Raw genomic sequence first — 14019 nt, forward strand, 5'->3', positions numbered from 1 at the left:
GGAAAGACCAATATCTATGATCCCTGATCTGAGCTGCTTCTATTTGCTAAACAGCTGCTTTTGGAGATCACAAGCAGAACAAATAGAATGGTGGTGCAAGTAAAGAATGGGTGGAAATAATTAATGTATCCACAAGATCAGTCAGGACCATCTGCCCTATGAAGTAAATGTAAAGTGACTACAGACAAAGCTATGCTGCTGCTGCAAAGGGCTCTGAACTGCACTGAGTTATTTTTGGTCTGGCCACGCTGGCAGAAGCTCTCCCAGCTGAACAGCAATCAGTTCCATGTGTGCAGGCTGGAATGCAGGCAGTTGAACAGATTCCAGTGACATGATGTGCTTCCTTAAAAGGATTGCAAAATCTGAGCAGAGATGCCTGATGTGGTAGGAGGGAAAATGGTTTTCTTCCAGCAGTGCCACCATGAAGCACATGAGTGTGCTCACACCACAAATAATTAATCATTTAAAACCATCTTCCATGGAACCTGCCTCTGACCCAGGAAGATGCAATAGGAAACACTGTCCAGCATGAAAAATGGGTGGTGTGCAGGAGGGAACCATGAATCACTGGTGACTTCTTTGTATTTTCATAGATTCATATATTGTAAGGCCAGAAGGGACCTCGGAAGATCATCGGGTCCAGCCCCCTGCACCAAGCAGGAAAGATAAGTGGGGCCCAGGTGGCCCCAGCAAAGTGACTGTCTAGTCTCCTCTTGAAGATTTCCAGGGTAGGGGATTGCACCACCTCTGGAGGGAGCTTATTCCACAGTCTGGACACCCTGACTGTGAAGAAGTTTTTCCTAATGTTGAGCCTGAAAGTCTTCCAGGAGCTTGTGGCCATTACTCTCAGTTTTCCCCTTCAGTGTAAAACAGTTGTTCCCAGAGCCCTTGATGTACTCCCCTAGTGTAGCGGAAAGCTGCTACCAGCTCCCCTCTCAGCCTTCTTTTCTTCAGGCTGAAGAGTCCCAGATCCCACAGCCTTTCCTAGTGTGGCTTGCTATGTAAGACTTTGATCATACGGGTGGCTCTTCTTTGGACTCTCTCAAGCTTGTCCTTCTTTGACTTGATTATTCATCCATCGTGGGATAGTCAGATACTTCTTTATTTTCCTTTACACCAAGTCACTTTTCTGCAACTGTAGGAGTGCAAACAGTACTTAAAGTGGGCAGAAATTACCTTCCCACCTTCCTGTTTCCTTTTGCACTGTAGATGAAAATTAGGCCTTTATGGGTATGTCTGTCCAATAGATGTACTGGTATTCAGCAGTCCTCCCCTATATCCAGGGGCAGATCTGGTGGGGGGAAGTGGGTGCAGTGATGCAGTCACACCCTACTTTGATTCCTGATCCACCCAAAAGTTTTTAAAATCAAAAACCTGGCTGTGGCAGCAGCATTTCTAGTCAAGCAGCAGCAAAGCAGTCAATTGCCTTTATAACTCATTATAATCTGCATGATTCCTTCTGAACTGTTCATTCCACAGGTGTTAATGCCTTTCTCTCTCTTATAATGGTCTTTAATGGTTCTAATAATCAAGTTATGCTTTCTTCTGCAATTCTGCTGTTGTTCAGCTGCTCCTGGAAATGTTCCTCCTAGCTAGAAACATTAACTCTGGCATGGAAATAACTTTTAGTGAATTATTGGATGCGCTATCAAGATGCTCAAGAAAGCTAGATTTTGTTTTATGAATCTGAAAAAGAGATGTACATGTCATTTTAATGACTATAGGACTAATGAAACAACTTTTGATTTTTGCCTAATTTGTTGTGTTGTTATAAATAATATATGATACAGCAAATTAATGCACATTCGAATACAGATTTTTTTCTTTTGCTTAAATTGAATCTTAAAATGTAATAATATAGCCATAGGCCCCTAGCATATTACTAAAGCTTTTACGTTTCTTTTTAACTAAAGAAAAATGGGTGGTTATATGTGATGATGTACCACACCATCTGCATTCCTAGATCTGCCCAGGCCTACACCTCACCCACCCGCTCCCACTCTGAACATGCCAACTTGGAAATGAGATCTTAAAACCATCTTGCTCAAAGTCTCTTTCTCTGGTGCACATGAAGCAGCAGAGCACCTCAAGGGTCTCATTTCTATGATGGGCATGTATTGGGAAGGGCTGTACTGTAGCATGCTTATGTGAAAACATTACAGATATGCCCTGATCTAACAGATCAAACAAAAATTACAGATACTACAGAAAAACCCCAAACCCTCTCAACAAATGCTCCTCCTCACTTCTATAATTAGGTGCTTGAAATGCACTAGAAAGCAAGTCCAAATAAACATTCACTTAACTCAGCTTCCAAAGTAGAGAAACCCAAGTCTGACAAAACACTTCTTCCATGTAACACTTCCGTCTCTTGTCAGAGCTTCCCAACTGTTCCAAGCCTGTGCCCCAGCCAGGACAGCTCTGTAAAGCAGGAAAGAAGCAGACCAGTACAATGGCAAGGGAAGAGAGAGAAGGAAAATCTACCCTGAACAAAAAGTGTTTCCTGTAGATTAGGCAAACATCTGTCCTTTGTGTGATGAGACTGAATCTTCCTGGGAAGTAGAAATGGGTGAGGATATAGTACTGAAGTAGATATACTTGTGTTGCCAAGCATGCCCAGAATGGGAGGCAGGCCTTTTTTCATACAGTTCATGGCATGCATGTGACTTCTTACCTTGAAGTTAACCAAAAGCCTGTGGGCTGGAAATCATGTCCTCATTCAGAAGTTAAGAGCGATTCGTATGAAATTTGTCCAAGTATTGCAACTTCCATATGTACATTAGCTAAGGTAAAAAAAAATGCATGAGATATAAAGTGCCCTGCTTTTGGGAATACATCAGATATTGCCTGACTAGCTTTAAGGAAGTATTACTCAGATAGGTAATTCTTTCCACTTTCTTTTGATTACCATAAAAAGAATGAGTCAGGTCCCACATGGTCATGTGTAGGGTATTAAAATCATGAGATTTTTTTTTAATGAATTGGGGATTTGTTTGTCTTTTGAATTTTGAGTCATTAGGGAATACCCGCATCATGTTTACCAGATTTTTATCTGCAAACATGAGAGCTGGAAATCTTTTTTTTTTTAAATGAAAGCTGATATTTTTTAAATGAAACTCATATTTTTGGGGCATAGACCTTTTAGAAAAACACTAACTATCCCAAGACCCACGAGTGATGGCAAGACTCGGGTTTATGTCTAGAAAACACCGACTTGCTTTTTCCACAAATCTCTTGGAAACCAGAAGCATTCTGCCTGCACAGCAGTAGGTAGTCTTTATGAGTTAAATTGCCTACTCCATTTATTAAGCTCCAAAAAATAAACCTACTGAAAGTTGGTGCGATAAACAGCTTGATCCTTTGCAGCTGTTGTAGAACATTGAATGGTGAATTCCATGTATTACGGCAGTTTAATTAATCATTTTTTATCTTCATGATGTCATAATGGGCAAACATCAAACCTATATAGGCACATAGAAACTACTACATGGGAAGAATTTATGATCAGTCTAGTTCAGTGTCTTCTGACAAAGGCCAGCAGGAAATGGCAATAAGAAACCTACAGTAGGGAGATATAGTATTACCTGTCCTAGGAAGATCACAACCTAATCCCTAAGGGTTAAAGGTTGACCTTGCCTTCTAGTAAAAAGATCTGTCTCCCTTCCAAAAGTTTTATTAGCACTACCCTTTTAACTTTTGTCTCATGGAGCATATGAATGTTTAGTCCTGTTTGAATTTTACCAACTGTTTGGCTTAATGCAACTGAAGTGCTTAATGTAGCATCAGGAAATGTCTGGTGCCATATTTTTGCTGGCTCTCTCTCTTTTTTTTTTTTTTTTTTGGTCATCATAGCAGTGCCTGCCTTGTGTTTCAGTTTCCTCCACAAACCCACATCAGCCTTCCCTCCCTCCCTCCCTCCCTCGCCCTCTTGCAGAGGCTGTCACCCATCTCCCTGCCTTCCCCCACCCCGGCAGGGCTCTGAGCATGTGGTGCTGGCCAGGCAAATGAGCACTGCATTATGCCTGGTTGGTTTCCCCTCCAAACCCCCAGCTGCCCTGGCCTTCCCTCCCTCCTCCCTGCCTCCCCAAGGCTGTCACCCACCTCCCTATGACCAGTGTCAGCCAGGCAGGCAGGAACTGCGTTGTGCCTGAGTTTCCACCACAAACTGGAAGGGGGCTTCTTCTAATGACCATGCATCCAGCCAGAAGGTTGCCAGGCAGCCTGCCAGCTGGAACGGGAGTTGGGCCAGGTGGAAAGGTTTGCTAAGGATGGTGGCTGTTGCCCGAGGAGGGTGGATGGGCTGCAGCAAAGCATTTAATAGGGTGATTAACCCTTCAAAAGGCTACTCAGTCCCCTCACTAATTTTGCATGAACTGACAGGCAACTGGTGCTTCCTGATACTGGGGGTCCCCCAGCGACCGATCACTACCACAAGCAGACGTGCCAGCAGCAAACCCAGAAGTGCCACTAGCGCCCCCACAATCTCAGGGGAGGCACCGGCCATTGCTCCCCACGCCTCAGCCAGCAAGGGCCAATCTCGGGGGTGGGCACATGCCCCCCCATACATCACCTATGCATGAACCTCTGCTTGTTAACCATCGAATAGGAATAACAACAAAGCATTATATTTAAGAATGGGATTTTGACTCTAGTGCGTTTAGAGATTGACACGACACCTCATTTGAGGAATGGCAGAAAGGCTTTATTAACTACACCACAGAACAAGCCTTAAACAACATGACAGAAAGGCTCTTTCTCAATATTCAAATAAATGAGCTATTATTAAAATCCAGTATATTTTAGCTGTAATAGTGTATCTCACCAATACAGGCAAGAAAGTGGTCTCAATCTTTACAGCCTTCACTGAGCATGGGTTCATTGCTGAAGGTGATCAGGTAGGTGTAAGTTACGGTGTTACAATGAGTGAATCCTTTCTCTTGGAGCCCAACTTGGCAGCAGCTCCATTTCTCTCTTATACCCTTCAGGTGTGTGTCTTCAAAGCATTCTTTCTTGATAGATGGACAGTTAAAGCCCAAACAAAGCAGATAGTTCTGGAAGAAGCCTTTGTATTTTAATTAGATCACAATTGTTAGCTGCTCAGATCCTGTTTGGTGCATCCAGTTGTGAAACTTGCTTTCGCAAGCTCTTAATCGGCCTGGAGGTTACAATTTAATCAACTGAGATGGGACTTGATTGACTGAATCAGACACCTTGGGACACTGATCGCAAGACACTGTTTGGAAAATTGTTTTAGCAGTGGGGCAGAACCCAAAATATCCTTGACTGGTAGGAATCTATAGAGACAGATCAAAACCCCAGACAGACATTCTCTGTCTGTCCAGGAAATATAAATTGATCAGGGAAGGACATGTGGGTAAGTAAGAGACAATCACCTAGAGAGGCGCAGTTATGCATAAGTGGTTTAGCATACTTAAACATTGGGCATGTCCAAAACTAGCGTGGGAGATGGATCAGCTGTGATTGCTTCATTTCAAATGGCCCCAGTCACAATCTTTCATTCTTGTGCAAGATGCAGCTGTTGCTATAATTTAATAATTTAAATTTCATATGTAAGTCCAGCCAACCTTCATGGCTAACACATGGTCACAGTCAGAGCTTGGATCATGTCCTTGGAGTACTTGCCTTCCTGCTCATGTGTGGCCACCTCATCACCGGGTGGCTGCTGCAGGGATACTGCTCTGTCATCATTGCTGTCCTGGTTGTGCCTCACAGGGCCTGCAACTGTGAAGAGCACTGTGTTGGGGAGCAACAGCATAGTCCTCCTTGAGGATCCAAGACAGCTCCTTGTGGTAGGGCACATTGATCCAGAAACCTTGTTCACATCCCTACCCCAAACATACTAGGACTTGACTGACTTGACCTTGGCATATATCTAAACCCAGTTCCACTGGTACCCCAAAACTTCCAATGCAATGTGCGGGTAGAACTCCTGGTGCTGCCTGCTGCCCTTCAGGCCCTTGGCAGTGGTGGCAAGTATTTTTCCCTCACCCCAGATGGCAATGAGGTCCAGCACCTCAGCATGGGTCCAGTTTGCAGACTGCCTGTTGTTTTCTGTGCTCCTCTGACTCATTCTCTCCATGGAAGTAGGTAGTAAGTAGATAGTAGAGTAGCAGCCACTGATGTTTGTATGGAGTTATTAAAGCAAACAGCAGCCTGATGAGGTGAGCTGCACAAGAGTGCTCAGAGCAAGCAGCAAAGCGATGAGCAGAACCTGGATGCTCAGAGTGGTCAGTATCACACCCCTGGGGTCAGAAGGGGGTGTTGACGTGCATCCAGCACCACCACCTGGGCAGTAAAGTTCAGGAGGGTTGCAAGTTTGCCAGTTGAGCAGAGACCTGGAAAGGCCTGGGAATGGTGCAGTCTGGGATGCTGGAGGAATGAAAGTAAGGTATCTTATTTCCCCAGAACATTCATACCATACACTTGAATAACCCTAGGTCAAAGATAAACCTCAGCTAGAGTGGTATAACTTTAAAACATTTAGAGGGTATTTACGATGGGTTAACACCTTTAACTGGTGAATGCTCCTGTTTTAAGAGCCTTTATGCTGGCTTAAAGGTAACTGTAATAAGGCTCTTAGTGTCTTTACACTCACAGAACTTCCTGTAGGCAATGTTCCCTCTAAGGTGTAGTGGTCTGTGAGCGCGCCGCTTTGGTCTGTGAGCACGCCGCTTCGGTCCATTCCCGAATTGGTCCCGTCTTCCCCTTTCAGCCATACCACTTCGGTCCGCCCCACAGTATAACACAGCATAACAACAAAAGATGATATAGCATCTGGGCCTCAGTCGCTTGGTGCTTAATTCACAACACTGGTGTTGGTTAAACCTCACAGCCAAAACATAGAAATGGAAATAGGGGAGAGAAGTTGTTGCCAGAAATGCTGAGGGTGGTAGGAAAGGCAAGTTCCAGATGGCTTCTACCAGCTTGCCCCAGATGGGAGATTGCAAGATCATGACTGTTTTCTCTGCCCTTGTTAGAGACAGTTCCCTGTCCCATGGGCCCTTGCTGCTGCACAGGCCTGCTATTTATTTGGGCTTTGTCAAACATGCAGCGATGCTGTTGTGGCTGTCTGCCGCAGCATCCTTCTGTCCATCAGCAAGCAAATGCCAAATTGCAAATACCCTCATGGTTGTGGCCCTTGGAAAGTCGGTGGAATTTTTGAGCAGGTGACAGCAAGAGCTTCAGCTGGAGCAGTACAAGAAAAATAAGCTTAAAACTGTTGTGTTTTACTTAAATGGAAACTTCTCACCTTGTGTTCTGAAGCAAAACTTGGTGGAATCTTTAACCAAAAATATTTACTTCTGGAAACCTAACTGACAGGGGCTGGGAAGCGGAGCGGTTCCTCGGAGCTGGCAGAGCCCCCGCCTTGCCTTGCAGAGTGAGGAGGCACATGGCATCAGGGCTGGAGAGCAGAGCAGTTCCCTGCAGCCAGCAGAGCCCGAACCAGCCCCAGCTTCCACCCCCATCTTGCCTCAGGGAGCGAGGAAACACATGGCAAGGAGACACTCTGCCCCAGCCCCTGTCCCCACCCCCCACCTTGCCTCGGGGAGCAGCTGCTGCCTGCCCTGCATGAGGAGTGAGGAGCTTACCTCCAGTAAGTGTCCCATGCCAGCCCCGGTGCCTCCACTGTGCTCTGCACCCAGCTCCTCTCCGGGAAGCTGCAGCCCAGCTCCTCTCTGGGTCGGTGCGCGGCAAGATTTTTAATCATGTGCGGCCACACACACACGCAGTGTAGAGGGAATCTTCCCTATAGGGAAGCATTGTTAATCTCACTGGACAGATGAGAACTAAAAGTAAGACCCTGGTCTATTCAAATATTTAACCTTGTGCTCAGTTGTGACTGCAAGAGCCCCATTGACTTCAGGCTATGCAATGTTCTTCGCAGATCAAGGGCAAGCAATGTGACCGAAATCTGGAGATAAAACCAGGTCTCCTGAGTCTTTGAGCCAAAGTTCAAAAATAAGCATAGCCATCCTCTCCAGATTCCTCAGTTTTTATATCATACCCACCTGCTCTCCTCCTGCATGCTACCCTTTGCCTCAACTTCACTTACTCCTATGGACTTCATTACCAAAGATTCTGAGCATCTTCTGACCCTTAATCTGGCAGCTGATCTTCCCCTTCATAGAAGAGCACAAGACCCTCTAGCCGGATACCAGGGAGCTTTCCAAGTACTGACCAGAAGCACCAGCTCACCCCAATCAAAATTCCTACCTTTCAGCTGTGCCAGTATGCAATACAGAGGCAGGAAGGGGAAGATGACCAAGACAACCTCCTGGTCCCTACAGACAACCAACCAAAGCCCCCAAAATAGGATTATTTGGCACTTCCCTCACAGAGAAAGTTGCCTCTTGGTGATAACTTGAGGATTGCAAATACTTGAATCCCTGTAATGCCAACATTGATTTACTGATTTAAGAACACCCCTGTCCCACTGTATTATCCCTTTCAGAAAGCTGTTGAACTCCATCTTGAAGTGGTTCAGGTGCTTTGCTCCCACTATTTTGCTCTGTAGACTATTCCAAATATGATATTGTTCTCTCCCTTGAATAGTTTTTTCACTGTCCCTGATATTCAATCTATGAATGTATTTATCAAAAGTAATCATATCCCTTCTCAACCTTCATTTTGCTAAGACGAACAAGACAAGCCTTATTTTACTCTGCTCTCTTAAGATAGGTTCTCTCTTCCTTTAACCAGCTTTAGTGGTCTTCTTTGAACCTATTCCAGTTTAAATTAGTCTTTTTCTAGGTGCTGGTGATCAGTAGTGAATGCAGTGTTCTAAATGGGGGGGTTTACTGATGCTTTGTACTGTGGTGTTAGTACTTCCTCATGTCTGTGAAACACGCCCCCCTTAATGTCTCTAATATTGCACTGCTATTTTTCATCATATAAGATAGTATCATGAATGCACCCTTAGCACTCATTCTCTACATGAGCTGAAGTGCTCTTCCCACCACCAAGCCCCTTTCTTGATGTTCCCTCCTTGAAAACTTTTTTATTTTATTTCAGTTCCTGATTTATTTCAGTGATCTCTCCTTAATTCAGCAAGGCATTACCACACTACATCATAGTAAGTTTGCTTCACTGAGCATCACAGAGGACTGTAGTGGCAGACAGGTTAAAGCTCTGGAGGTATCAGCTCAGGCTTTGCTTAGCTCTGTGCCAGGGGCCTACCTGAACCAGCTTACCCACCTGGAAATGAGTACCCAGCTGTTCAGGGTGGAAAGTCATCAAAGGGCATCAGTTGCAATGCAGCCATGTCCCTTGTATACCATTGGCTACAGAAGGCGGTGTGCTTTAAATGCTAGCCTTTAGATAAAGTAGGCTGCTAGGCTCGGATACACTTTTCGTACAAAGCAGCACTGTTATATATGATTCTTTCTATGGTAGTTATTTATGCTTTTTTCCCCATAGTTTAGAACTTACTGCCCATACCCCGCTCTTCTTCCTGATTTCCTTTTATCTCTATATGTTAAGATTTTTTTTTTAATAGGAGGAAATAAACCTAGAAGTTAATAGTGTTGTATTGCATTATACTATTCTTCATACATGTGCAATCTATGTGCTGCTTTCAACTGTAATAGCATACAGCAGGAAAGATGCAATATACATGAATGAACAGTAGTAGGAAGTCACGGAAGAAGAGTAAGGACACAGAAGTAGACAAGGATGGGAGTTGATTGTTTTTACTTAAAGGCTAGGAGGCAAGGGCTCCTTGGTTCTACTCCCAGCTCTGCCAACTGACACATTGCATGACCATGAACAGATCTCCTTTCTGTACTTTTGAGATTTCCCTGTTTCTCCTCCAGATCTCTACCTGCCTTGCCTATATTTAGACAATAAGCTCTTTGGGGCAAGGATGGCTTCTCATTATTGGCACCTCCAGGGAGTATTCTACTATTAATAGTAAACCATAATGCTGATATTGTTCTCTGCTGCTTTATTTATAGATTATTCCTTCTCCTGAATGCCATTTTAAAAAATCCTTTAGTAAGTGATGTCTTAAGGATTAACAAGCATGATTCACAATGAGTGAGTCCCAATGGTGACTTGCAGCCAACTTAGAAAACTAGCTCTACTGTTTCCTATAAAGGTTAATTTAAGAAAAGAATTCCTGAAATCTCCCTCTGATCCATGCCTTTCTTGTGACTGTTCAAATGGTAAATCTTCCACCAGACTGCCTGCTTTGAGCCTGTATTTTTGTGTCTGAGCTGCTTTCTTTCTAACTTGGATTTTCCAACAGATAAAATTATTTGGATAAGGTGGGGAAATGATCCTGCTCTTCTAGAATTCTCTTGAAAAACAGATGCCAAGTTCTAACTATGTATTAAATCTTTCTGCAGCCCACAAATAAAAAGCCATCATGAGACAATAGTATTGGATATCTCATCATTCAAAGGAAATATGGTAAGGGACAAGTATTAGGTCTTCAGTATTAGAGCCTGGGGCCAGCCTGCTTGTACTTAGTGGCAGGCTGGAGATTGATATATGGACCTGGGAACTGTGCCTCTTGCAGAGGAAACTTTGCAGAGGGACTGGAGACTGAAGAAACCCAGCATAGCTGGGAATGTGACTGGAGATGCTGGAGGATGTGGCGATTCCATTCATCTCAAAAACAGTCTCATTTTTTAAAGCTTCTCTGCTAATGCTGATCTCTTCTGGCAGAACTCTAGGGACAGTGCCATAAACTATACTACTTAGCTCTCATTTAGCAGGTAGAGATCAAATCAGTATTCTCTGCCCTGGGAGTCAATCTGAGATTTGTGCTTTGTAGTGTTAATAGCACTAACATGAACAGGCATTTGTCTTTCTGGTGCATTAAAGTAAAACTCCTCGGACGTCATTTAGTTTGGCTGGCCACGAATTAAAGTGTCACATCCATGGATTCATTATGTGCAAACACAAAGGCAGTCAAAGACATGTAATGAGCCTCTTTGTTCACCAGCTGGCACAGCAACATTTTTGTAGTTCACCTCTTTGTCCCCCAGATGTCGCTTCAAATTGCAGCTGCCCCATTTTGATAAATGGACGCAATATGTGTCACCAAATGCCAGGTGTAGCACGGCAGATGTAGCAGTCCACCGAGTCCAACATGCATCAGTATTCATTCTCCTGTACAGACACCAGTGGACAAACACCCCAGCACTCATGCCCCAGCCATGCCCTGGCCAGGGGGACAATGGCACCATCACTCCATTACCTGCCCCTGTCCCTGACTGAATGCAGCCATAGCTACCGCTTTTTTTTTTTTATCTTGTGCCATGTACTGGCTCCCTGCTGCACCATTCATGATTGCACAAGAGGTCACCCCACAGTCAGGCAGACCCATGGCAGCTGGCAGCCCTTAATTAAGAATGGCACAGTTACCACATAACCTGCCCCAGGCGTCATCCAGTGGCTGATAACTAATTCAGATATGTATTATTAATGAGCTTTTGGTATTTTTCCATAAGAAGGAATAAGGCTGGAGTAGGATTGGTCTTGGATGAAACACTTTGCAAGGTAGGGCTTGAGGCGCTTTTTGTACCTGTTTAGAAACTACTTACCTCTTTTTCAAACAATGATAAGAGCATAAGCAGCACTGCCCACTGGCAGAATAATATTGAGCTGCTAACAGTTTTAACTTTACTGTATAAGTAGACAAAATGTTTTGTGTACTTTCTATAGTACTTGTGGGTTATTTTTTTTAAATGGTTATTTAAGCACATACATTTCTGGATCTTCATGGAGGATGGGCACTGTATCAGTTGTTTGAGACATTTTCATTTTACATTGTCCCAGGAGAAGGTTTTAAAAATACTTGATCGTTTTTACTTATTTTTTTTATCGTCCTTTTTTAACTTATCTTTGTTTTATTTGTTTATCATTTTATCATACTTTATTTATCACTTCTACTTGCAAGCAGGGAGGGCATCCCATGGCCAGCGGAGCAGAGAGCAGAGGCAGCAGGCATGCAGACAGGTAGATACCTGCTGCCCCAGTTCCACCCTCTGCCCCCAACCAACTGATTCTGTCACGTGTAGGGGAAAAGCAGGAGCTAACCACTTTGACATATACCGGCCCTACAAGCAGAGAGGGCACCCCATGGCCAGTGGGACAGAGACCAGAGGCAGCAGGCAGGCAGACAGGCCTAGAACCGCCAAACCCTCAGCCCCACCTCATGCAAGTAACAGTAACAGTGATCATGCAATTAGCACCAAGAGATTTATCTGCCATTACCATGCGTCCACTGTGCATGGTTTTTATGGAAGGCAATTGTAGGACGGTTGTAAGTTAACACTGATGTATCTCAACCATGCTGCACAGTTAGTGATGGCGTTTTTGGGCATCGTTCTCAGGCTTTGTACATGGTTTGCTTTTCTTTGGCAACAGTGGCAGCACCAACGGCGGTGGCAATGGTGGCGTATCAATCAGAGCTGAAGACAGGAAGGAAGCAAACAGAGAAGTTAGAGAAACAGGAGCTAAAAATAGCAACACCTAGGAGCAGTGTGGTACTTTGTGCAGTGTATTACTTGGCCTTCTTTCCCTGCCATGGCCCCCCACCCCGTCTGACCTGGCCCTTGCTCTCTGAAATGCAGTGGTGCCCACCTGACCCTGCTGGCACTCATGCGCCCCTCAATTGCCTGCACTGCATTTTGGGGAACAAGCTCAGCTGAGCTCTAATGCTCCTGGCTACCTCCTGGACAGAGGCAAGCCAAATGAAGTTAGTGTGCCCTTTTGGGAGTGAGACCCGCTTATGGACGCTGCACTTGTTCACGTGCTGCAGGACATTCTTAATCAAGTCTTGTGTTGTCTGCACATAGACATGGCACTGCATGACCTGGTCAAGAAACTGGTCTATGTGGTCTAGGACCTGCTTCCTGAATTGTATTATGTTGTCCATGCTTTGATTCTCCTGGTCTTCATCAGACCTAAGCACCTCCTGGACTTCATCCCGCCAGCCAGCCATCTGTGGCGGTGACTCAGGTTTGTGCCACCTCCACCAAAGCCTCCATCATGCTGTCTCTGGAGCATCATTACCTGCGGTGATAATCCTATGAGTATTCTGATCTAAGGCAAGCTGGGGTCCGAGGTCCAGAGGCATGTCCCTGGCTGGCATCGGTCGTGGTAGCTGGTAACAAAAGGAAAACAAAGTTTTCATGGTGTAGTGACATTTCCCTTCCCCACCCCCAAGCGTTCAAGAGGATGGTGACCCACCTACAGCGCTACATGCACTAACTCCCCAACATATCCAACCCACAGGCACCAAAACAGTTCCTGCCAGAGTGGCACAAATGGATATAATGCCCATTCCCTGATATTTACAAGTCCCCGGTTCAGAGACACATCCCCAGCTGGCATTGGACATCATAGCTGGTAACAGTTAAAGGCAAACAAAGTGTTCATGGTGTGGCAAAATATCCTTTACCCACCCCCACAAGAGGACAGAGACCCATACTTACAAGTCCCCAGTCTCGCATCCTCTTGCGTCACAGGAACAGAAACCATTCTTTGGGTCTCTAAAGGAACCTCTGACACAGGAACCGCATCCAAAGCGGTTTCCTCCTCCTCCTTCTTCTCCTCCTCCGTGTCTGTGCTACTCTTGTCACAGGCCAGCTGGGCACTGTGAGTGTATCAATTTTATCACAGGCCAACTGGGCTGTTTGATTCAGTTTCGGATCGAGGAGGCAAAGCTGGGAGTGGAATAAAGGCATGTTTATTATAGCTTACACACACACAACAGTTAACAGAAAGATAAATGCGATAAGCAGATAAGGCAGTATAAAAGAGCTAATAGTAAATAATAATAACAGATAATAATAACAGATAGATAGATCAATCTGTCACAGGCCAACTGGGCACTGCGAGGGTATTAGCCACACTGGGGTGTTCAAAACAACAAATAGACAGACATGGGTTGGCAATTTATCGATAGTCCCTCAATGCCAGGTGCGCGCCAAGTGATTCCGGTGAAGTCAGGCGTCCCTGATGATCGACGCTGTCAGAGGGATTACC

The sequence above is a fragment of the Alligator sinensis genome, unplaced genomic scaffold (assembly GCF_000455745.1).
Source record: "Alligator sinensis unplaced genomic scaffold, ASM45574v1 scaffold1003_1, whole genome shotgun sequence".
NCBI lineage: Eukaryota > Metazoa > Chordata > Crocodylia > Alligatoridae > Alligator > Alligator sinensis.